This window comes from Fukomys damarensis, unplaced genomic scaffold (assembly GCF_012274545.1).
Source record: "Fukomys damarensis isolate Sample0158 unplaced genomic scaffold, DMR_v1.0_HiC HiC_scaffold_19, whole genome shotgun sequence".
In the NCBI taxonomy this organism is placed as follows: Eukaryota; Metazoa; Chordata; class Mammalia; order Rodentia; family Bathyergidae; genus Fukomys; species Fukomys damarensis.
This window is the reverse complement of record NW_022900931.1, coordinates 7,179,383-7,189,457: the sequence shown is the minus strand read 5'-3', so window position 1 is coordinate 7,189,457 and position 10,075 is coordinate 7,179,383. Positions and strand designations below refer to the sequence as shown.

At 43.6% G+C, this 10,075-nt stretch overlaps 1 pseudogene; it reads right to left on the bottom strand.

Moving 5' to 3' along the window:
- LOC117286894 overlaps window positions 1–9,838 on the bottom strand; it is a 12,364-nt pseudogene extending 2,526 nt beyond the window's left edge.
- Window positions 9,839–10,075: the final 237 nt, after the last annotated feature.

The window sequence follows — 10,075 nt, the reverse complement described above, 5'->3', positions numbered from 1 at the left end:
ACTAATAAATAAATAAATAAATAAATAAATAAATAAATAAATAAATAAATAAATAAATAAATTTTTAAAAATCATATTTACAAATCCATGACAGGGAACTAGGTATAATCTGATACAGAGTGACAAAAACAGGATGAAAGTTGCCTATTACACTGATCTAAACTATATACCTCTCAATCATAGTATTATACACACATACTTAGATATACACAAATAAATGAGAAACAGTCCCAATACTGACAAGTGGAAGAACTCTGCGTGGTTTGTTTTTGTGTTTTGAGACAGTCTCAAGTCCAAGGTGGACTTGAACTCACTAGGTAGCCTAGGCTGGCCTCAAATTCATGGTGATCCCTTTGCCTCAGTGTCCCATGTGCTAGGATTACAGGCATGTGCCACCATTCCTGGCTTGGTTGATTTTTTTTTTCCCCCTTCAAATATTAATTTAATTTCTCTCAGTTTTCCTCAGTGAGGAAATTCAGATAATGATGGCAGAAAAGTTTAAACTGCGCCACAGTTGGAAATCATCTGGGCAAAACTTGCCTGGGAGGAAGGAGTATGTAGAAGTTCAGAGTACGGTAACAAAGGTTCTTCTACGGCTTGCCATGAGATGGTGGCTGGCTTTGGAGGAAGCACCATAAGGGGAAGCCGCGAGGGTTCCACGCAGCCCCGACTGCTAAAGTCCACCACTCCACCTTAAAGTCTGAGAGCAGCTGAATGTTTTGACCAAAGCTCAGTGTATGACAGCCCAGCGGTGTGGCCAGATGGCCTGTTAAGGGCAGTCACACATGACCTTGTGAAGCCCGGGCTCCTTCTGTGCTCAGGGTGAACCTGCGGAGAGAGGACGGTTCCAACAAACAAGTCACTGCCGTGGCAGATCTGACTCTCACCGTGGAAGCCCACTCTTCCTTTTCATCTCTCTGCCTTGTTTGGTTCTGCCCATTTGCTTGGAGCCAGGGGGAAGGGAATAAGAACACAAGACATCAGACTCGGCTCTGCAACTGATCCCATTCTGTAAATAACACCTCCTGACAGTGCATAGAAATCCTCACATCAAACCCCTGGCAACTCATGCAATCTCGGTTCCAAATGAGCTCACAGCTCATTGGAGAGATGGGCTTAGACCTGCAGGCCTTTTGTTTTGTTTTTTGTTTTTTTTCAGTGCTGGGGACAGAACTTAGGGCCTCACGCATGCTGCAGGCCAGTATGCTACCGCTGAGCTCCACCCCACCCCACTGTTACCTTTATAGCTCACTTCATCTTTAATCAGTACTCAGAGCTCCCACGTTAGAGTATGCACTGAAATACAGCATACATCAGAGCCTCGTGTTTACAGGAAGAAATAACAATGTAAAATGTGTAGATTCTGTTTTTTAAGTATAGAAAAGTAAACAATTTGGTATTGCTGTTATTCTTCCAAAATAACTGCAAGTTTCTTGCACAGTAGGATTGCTTCGTATTTTTTTGTATTCTTCTCAGTGTCTTTACAATGCCTGGTATACAGTAAAGCGCTGCTAGTTTTTGGAGCAGAAATTATATGCCAGCCCTAGATCTATGGCTTTGTGGTCTACTTTGCCAGCAGGTGCCTCTATCTTGAAGATGAGGTTTTCCTCTCTGAAGAGGATACGGTCAAGATAAGCTAACTTTCACCTGGCCAAGGAGAAAAATGGGCTTTCAGTACACTGCAGAAAACAAATCACAAACATAGGAGACACCTGATTAAAGTTAAAAGAGCAGTGTGCTCTCCACGGAGGAGACCCCAGAAGTGGAATTAGTGCCTTTGTATGAGGACTGACCCTCAACCATGTCAATTCACAGCTCAGGAATGCTTCCAGTGACAGGATGCCGAATCTGTCAGCACCTTGCTCTTGGATTTCCCAGCTTCCAGAACTGTGAGGAACACATTTCTGTTGTGTTTAAGGTAGACAGTTTCTGGTATCTTATTACAGCAGCTCAAACAAAGACAGAAATTCAGCTGGACACAGGTCAGTGACATCATGTGAGGTACAATCGTGACCTTATCATCGTCTCTTGAAGACGAAGTCCGGCTTAAGGAAGTACATTTGATGCTGACCGGAGGTGGATGTGTGATGGTTAATTTTCTGTGTGAATTTGACTGGGCTAAAGGATTCCCAGATGGTTTAAGAAATATTATTTCTGGGTGTGTTCTATGAGGCTGTTTCCAAAAGAAACAGAAATCAGCATGTTGAATCAGTAGGCTGAGTAAAAAAAGATCACTGTCACCAATGTAGGTGGGTTCCATGCAATCTGTTAAAGGTCTGAAAAGAAAGAGAGCTGGAGGGAAGGTGTTTGCTCTCTCAACTGAGCTGAGACATTCGTCTTTTCCTGCCTGGGACATCTGTGCTCTGGTACCTGGCCCTTTGGACTTAAACTGAGACCTACACCACCAGCTTTCCTGCTTTTCCAGCTTGTAGCTGCAGATCATGAGCCCTCTCGGACTCTATACCAGCATAAGTCAAGTCCTATAATGAATCTCTTCTTAGAACACCTTGTTTGTTGTTTCTCGAGAGAACTCTAGTACTTCTTTAACTTAAATTTCAGTTTTTTCTTTCCTTATTAAAGGATTCCTTAAAAAGAAATGTGCCACGCTGGGGATTTAGCTCAGTGGTTCCGCCGCCTGCCTCGCAAGCTCAAGGACCCGAGTTCGATCCCCAGTACCAAAAAAGAAATGTACCTTAAAATCCCTCAATGAAAAAGGCTAAACATTAATTAGGACATAAAGAATAAAAAACATTAGGGTTACTAGGTAGAAAATAAACATTTAAATTCATAGAAAGAGATAAGATTATATGTCAAACTGTTGATGGTGGCCATTTCTAGGGGGAAGATCCCTAAAAGATGTGACCTTTATGTTGTTTGAAGCCTATGCAACCAAAATGTAATTCATGTTTAATTTTTTTTCCAATACAGAACAAGGAGGAGGAGGAGGAGAAGGGGAACGCCACCACCATCTGTAAGAAAGTCTGTGAAATGTGTTATATAACTGGGTGCATAGTCACGATTCGACTCTACAAAATTCTGTTACTAATGAAGAAAGAGGAAATAGGAATTAGTAAGCAACCTGCGCCTCTGTGCCAGGGAAGAAGGGCGTGTAGAAAAACGGAGACATAAAACAGCATGGTGAGGCTGGAAGACTAGGTGAGAAAAAGCAATGCCAAGAGAAAAAAGAAGAGGCTGGATGATAAAGTATTTTGTATTTACCTTCTAGAACTAGGGCATTCTTGTCACTGTGTCCAGATACTTTAGATCTTTGCATAAGGAGATTTTGAGTCTGCAGGCCTCAAATAAGGTTTGGGATTTACTTTTTTTCTCTTTTTAAAGTTTTCTAGGTGATATATATATATTCCCCTGCAGCAACCTGAATTTCATTTGAACCTGTAGTAGTCAGTCAATTAGGGTGGCTCTCATGTTTCCAGTGACTTCTCAACCCAGTAGGTGTTTTGGTCTGACTGACGTCTCGTCTTCAAGTTGTCTGCGATAAGCATAGATATCGTTCACATATTCACTACAAAGGCTTGTATCTGCTCCATCCTCTGCATCCACATCATTCACAGGAGGATTTACATCAGAGAAAGCCTGACACAGATATTCTTTTGCAAGGGCACATCCAGATGTTTCCATTGGGCTTGGAGAAGGAGAATCAAGCAAAATAGGTTCAGGAGAAAGTTTTTCTTCCTTAACAAGCTCAGGTTCAGGCTCTGACTCTGGCACACACAGAGGCACCTTTTCCAGATGTTTCCGTAGTTTTTTTAGCAATAACTTTGCCAGTCACTGAAGGTTTTACTTCCTTTTTCAGAGACACTCTGGTTCATAACTGCTCACTGACTTTGTTACTGATGTCTCCAAGAACTGCTCTTGGCCTCAGACCTAGCTTGGAGGCTGTAGCAGTGGCCATGGGCACATACTTTGTGCCTGCCGTACTGATCATAGCCTTGTTCCTGGTTACTCTGAGTGCCCCGGCTTCCTTCTCACCAGGCAGTGGTAGAACACCAGAGCCCTACAAGAACCTCAGGGCACACCCTACCAGAAATCGACAGCCATTCTCCTCAGCATGCACAAACATTAAGGTATCATTTACCTGCTTGGATATCTTTAGTGTTTTCTGTGTGGCAGGAACTGTCCTAGGCACTAGGGATAGGTACAGTGGTGTGTGTGGGGTGTGTGTGCTGGAACCAGTTTACGGAGGTAGCCAGGGGTCAGATCATGACCTTGGGAGCCACACAAAGGATTCTGGATGTAATCCTGATTTCTAGAAGACTGTAGGGATGAATGCAAGAGGCAACCAGACCTAATCTACAATAAAAGGATCCTTCTGGTTCTAGAGTAGGGAAGAGAAAGTGGAGGAACTGCCACAGAAGCAAGAAGATAAATTAAGAAATCCTTTCTTGGGTCTAGATACGAGCCATGGGAGCTTGGCCTTGGTGGCAGAGGTAGAGAACTTGAGAAGTGGCAGGATTTGCAATACATTCTGGAAGGACTGACTGATGGCAGAGCAGGAAGAACGGAGGATTCTGAAGATTTGGGCGTGAACAACTAAGTGAATGATGATGCCTGGCCCAGACACGAGAACTGGGGGAGCAGCTGGTTATGGTACAGGAATGGAGACAGGGGTGGGCCATTTAAGTCTGAGAAGTCAGCCAGACCTCCAAGGGGAGACCTCTGTTGCCTACTCAACCAGATCACCAATGTTTTCTATTCTGGTACCAACGTGCACTCAGAGGTGCTTGTCATCTTCTGGTTTCCTATCTGATCGATACCCTATGTTCAACAATAAGGTAAACCTATAAGATAAAACTATCCCCACCTGCCTCATAAGGTAATTACAAGGGCACATAAGGCATTGTGTGTAAAACATCTTGCACAGTGTTAATTCCCTCTAAAATGAAAGATGGGCCTTTGATAAAGAAAGGAGACAAATGGACGTATTCAGAAGAGGTAACCTGGAAGGTGAGAGAAGGGAAAGCTATGTCCTCGGAGAGCTGTAGAAAGAAAATGGAAATACCGAATGTGAAGGAGAGGACTCACTGGGTACACGGAAGCTATCTTTAAACCTTGGAAGGGTTATTACCGAAAAAGTAACATGTCTCTAGGATCCAACTGGCAGAACTAGGGCCTGAAGATAGAAACCTCAGGGAGATAGATTTTGGCTCACTATATGGTGGTAAATGGTTGTAAATGTTCTCAGTGTGCCTGAAAATGTATTTTCTAAGTTGGCACTTAATAGAGACAGAAAAACCAAAGGGCTTTTCCTGCTTTCCACTGTCACACAATACAGTATTTAACACTACCCCTCTGATCACCAAAATGTATGTGGGATTTCTCCCCACAGACAACCAATGCTCTGGCAGATTATCCTGCAGACACCAGCTGGGTGTCCTGTGATTTAATTAAATTCTGACACTATATAGCTGGACATAGTGCCAGATCCCACAGGTTGAGGGCTCAGTCCCACAAGACTGTTTCCTGCCTCAGATGGCAATCACAAGCACAGGTTATGAACTGTGCTTCTGACCAAGTGGTTAGAAATTCTGACTCCCTTCCTCCTTGGACCTGGTTCATTTGCTAGAGTAGATCACAGAACTCAGAAGCGCTTAAGTGTACTACATTAGTCAGCTTCCTGTTATTCAGTTACTGCAACAAATAACTGAGATAATTGACTTCTAAAGAAAAAAGGTTTATTTTGGCTCAGAGTTGCAGAAGCTCCGGTCTATGATCAATTGGCCGTGTTACGCTAGGCCTAGGGAGAGGCAGCAAACCACTTCAAGGAGTATGCTTACTTCTTAGCTGGGAAACAAGAGTGAAAGTGGAAAAGACCAGGGTCCCACAATCTTCAAAGACACGCTCCCCCACTGGTGTATCTCCCACTAGGCTCTGTCTCTAAGTTTTCACCACCTTCCTAAGGCACCAAGCTGGGGACATGGCCTTTGAGGACCTCTAAAGAACAAACTCCAGCAGACACCCATGTATTGAAAGGGCAATTAGGCTTCCTGTCAGCCATGCCAGAAGCAATGTACCTCTGCTACACCCCTGTGCCCTGCTGTCCTTCCTGGGAGCCAACCAGCTCTGGACTGAAACCGCTGCAAACTGTGAGTCAAAACAAACCTTTCCTCCCTTGAATTTTAGGAGTTGTGTATTTGTTCCGGTGATGAGGAAAAAGACTGAGATAATGATACTGGGAGTGAGGCTGCTGCTGTGACTACCTGCCCATGTGATTTAGAAGCTTTTGGTACTGGTTCATAGGAGGAGTTTGGAAAGGTTTGGAGATATCAGCTGGAGAAGAAGCCCCAGAATGCCTTAAACCAATTTTGATGGGAGATTCAGATCAGAGAGCAGAAGACCAGAATGTTGATAGAAATGGAGACAGAAAAGATCAAATTCAGGAGGTTTTAGGTGGGAACAAAGACTTCCTCCATTGGAAGTTGGAATCCAGATCATGTATGTTATGCTCCGGCAGAAAATTTGCCTGCATTTTTTATCATGTCCTGAGACTTTGCAGGAAACTGAGATTAAAGGTGGCAGACTAGTTAATTTGATGGAGGAAATTTCAAGGTAGCCAAACATTCAGGCTGTGGCTTGGGTATTATTGGGGGCTTTTGGCCAGCTCTGCATTGAGAATCAAGGGCAAACAGGCCAGCTAAATGATTTAAAAACTTTGAATTTAGGGCTGGAGATGTAGCTCAGTGGCACCATGCCTGACTGGCAAGTGCAAAGTCCTGAGATCAATTCCTGGTACTGGAAAAAAGAATTTCTTTTTTTTTTTTTTAGTTTAGCCAGTAAGAAAGCTCCTATAAAGTTGGGGCCTATGAAGATAAAGCTGGGGAGAGTTTTGTTGCTAAGAAGAAGCTAAATGGGCCATGGATTTAGCTCTATTGGTTCTGCCACCTGCCTGAAAAGTGCAAGGTCCTGAGTTCGATCCCAGGCACACACACACACACACAAAGCAGCTAAATATGTTACAACAGGACAATAGGAAAGATGGCTTGAACCAGCAGGACCCCACCCTTCAAACCTTCATAGTTGCAAAAGTAAAAGATTTCTCATTGGGAAGAGAACATCAGGGCACCTTGCTAAAAGAGTACGATATTGATTCCCTGGGATTCAGTTCAAAGTGCTGAGACATTCAGGCACTCAGAAGGCAGAGCAGCCTCAATTGAAGGGGGCTAGACACTGCTTCGGCTGGTTGCAGACTTTGACATCGTCCATGTGGTGTTGGTTTCACAGGAATGCAGAATGCAAGAGCTATGAGTAGTGAGGTTTCCTGTCAGATTTCAGAAGGGCTGGGAGGATAAGCAGTGTAGCTCTGAGAAGACAGTGCATTAAACTGTAAAAGTGAAGCCAAGAGTGCAGTGGAGACCCCAGACATTTGAAGAAGCCAGGAACATGGAATATCTGAAAAATGCCATAAGCAGTGAGGAAAGCCCGCTCCAGAAAAGCCTCGAGGACTGGCAACGCCTGAGGGACAGGGTCACAAACTCCTTTGGAATTCACATGCTGCAACAGTTTGCCTCAGGTGCTGGACATGGAATCACAGGAATGTTTGCCCTTCTGAGTTTTGGTATTGTTTTTGTCACATTGGTTTCTATTCCTATATTTCTTCCTTTTGGAATGGGAATGTTTACCCTGTGATGTGCAGCAGCATTTTAAATTTGATTTTTATAAGGGCTCACAGTTAAGAGTTTGCCTTAAATCTCAGAGGAGACTTTGGACTTGCACTTTTCAGCAATGCTCAATCTGCTAAGACTTTGGCAACTCTTAGAGACGGACTAAATGCCTTTTGAATAAAGTGACTGGCATGTGGCTTTAGAGGCCCAGGGGTGGGGCTTTTGGAGGACAATTGCATTATGGGGTCCTGCAGTTGTCTTGCTGTTGGAAGGTTGAGCCTGTTCTGATGATGTAGGTCACTGGGGGCCTGGATGGGTTTACCTCCCTCCCTGCTCCTCACTTGTTATCTCTGCTTCTTGTCTGCCATGTAACGAGCAACTCTCCTCTGCCATGCCCCTGTGCCATGCTGTCCTGCTTTGGAGCCTACCTACTATGAACTAAAACCTCTGCAAACTTTGACAGAAAATAAACTATTTCTCCCTTTAAAACATGGAGGGAGATGACCAAGGATATAGGTGAATAGCCAAATAGAAGAGAGGCACAAGGACAAAGCATGAGGGAAGGGGCAAGGTAGTTCTGTGCCCTCTCTGGCATCTTTCCAAACTCAGTCTCTTTGGGTTCACTATATAGGCCTGACTGATCACATCACTGGCCTTTGGAGGGCAATTCAGTTCTCTCTTCCCATTAGGGAGTGGGCCTAAAAGTCACAACCTTGTAATTTTGCCTTGGTCTCTCTTGTGGTCAGCTTCAGACTAGAGGCTGCTGGTGCTCCCCGTACAATGTTATAGGCATCATCTATCCAGAAGTGATGAGGTTATGAAGGTAAAGCCTACATGGATGGAATTTATGCCCTCATCAAAGAGGCCCCAAGAGAGTTGACTTTCCTTTCCACCATATGAGCATACAATGAAAAAGGACCATCTATGTGCCAAGAAATGAGCCCATAGCCACCAAATTTGCTGGTGCAGTGATCTTGGACTTCCAGCTTCCAGAACTCTGAGAAATGAGCCATACACTTTAAGGAATTTTGTTATAGCAGCTGGAATGGACTGGGTCTCCAGAGGAAAATGTAGCAGTGAATCTTTATGACCTCAGATTTGGCAATAGATTCTTACATATGATATGGGGGGTGAGGGTTTGGGGGTGAATGAACTGGACTGTATCCAAATGGAATGAACTGGATCAAATTTTTGTGCTTTTTCAGTGGTACCACACTTGCCTTACAAGTGCAAAGTCCTGAGTTCAATCCCCAGTACAAAGAAAAGTTGGGTGGCTTTAAAAGACATTATGATTAGAGTGAAAAGACAAGCTGCAGAATGGAAGAAAACATTTAAATTTCCTATCTGGTAAATGATTTGTGTCTAGAATATACAAAGAATTCTTACAACTCAGTAATAAAAAGATAATGCAGGGCTGGGGATTTAGCTCAGTGGTTCCAGCACCTGCCTCACAAGCACAAGGGCCCAAGTTCCATCCCCCGTACCAAAAAAAAAAAAGATAATGCAATTAAAAAGTGGGCAAAGGGGCCAAGGGTTTACCTCGGTGGTGCCGCCACCTGCCTTGCAAGTGCAAGGATCCGAATTTGACTCCTAGTACCAAAAAAAAAAAAAAAAAAAAAAAAAAAAAAAAAAAAAAAAGTGGGCAAAGGATTTGAATGGACATCACATGCAAAAAATTAATTAATTAATACATACCCTATCAGTCATCCAGGAAATGCATAGGAAAGCCACTATGAAATACAAATTTGCGCTTACTGAGAAAAATGTAAAAAGCCACACAATAAACATCAGCAAGGATATGAAGAAATAGAACAGTTACAATGGCTGGTGGAAGTGCAACATGGTGCATCTGGTTTGGAAAACAATCTGACAGTTCCTCAGGCAATTAACATAAAGTAACCATGTGGTTCCCCAATTCTATTCCTACGAATATACTCAAGAAATGAAACTGCACGTCTACACAAAAGCGTACACGCTTGTGTTCACAACAGCCCTATATAATGGCCGTACACATCTCTACACATCCTGGTGCCCTCCCTCCCTCGCCACTCTTCTGCCTTCCTCGCACAAGCACACTCACTGTAAGACCCCCTCATGCTGTTAAGTAAAACCCTGTTAAGCATGTTAATTACCATGCTCCCTGCTTCATGCTCTTTGCGGCACTGCGTCCATTTAAAACTACCTTCCGGGCTTATATGCTTGTCGTCTGTCTCCTCCATTCCAATGCAAGTCCACGAGGGCAGGCACCTTGAGTTCTCATTTACATCATATCCCTATGGCTCAGCAAAGTAGCTAGTGCATGGCAGATGCTAAAAAATCATTTGACTTCTCGATCAATAGTGTGTCATTCATATAAAGCAACTATATTTACTAAGCACCATTAATGAGTCTTGTGGTTAGGCAGTGGGGACAGAAAAATGAAATCTGTGCTCAAGAACAGAAGCAACCACAGACCA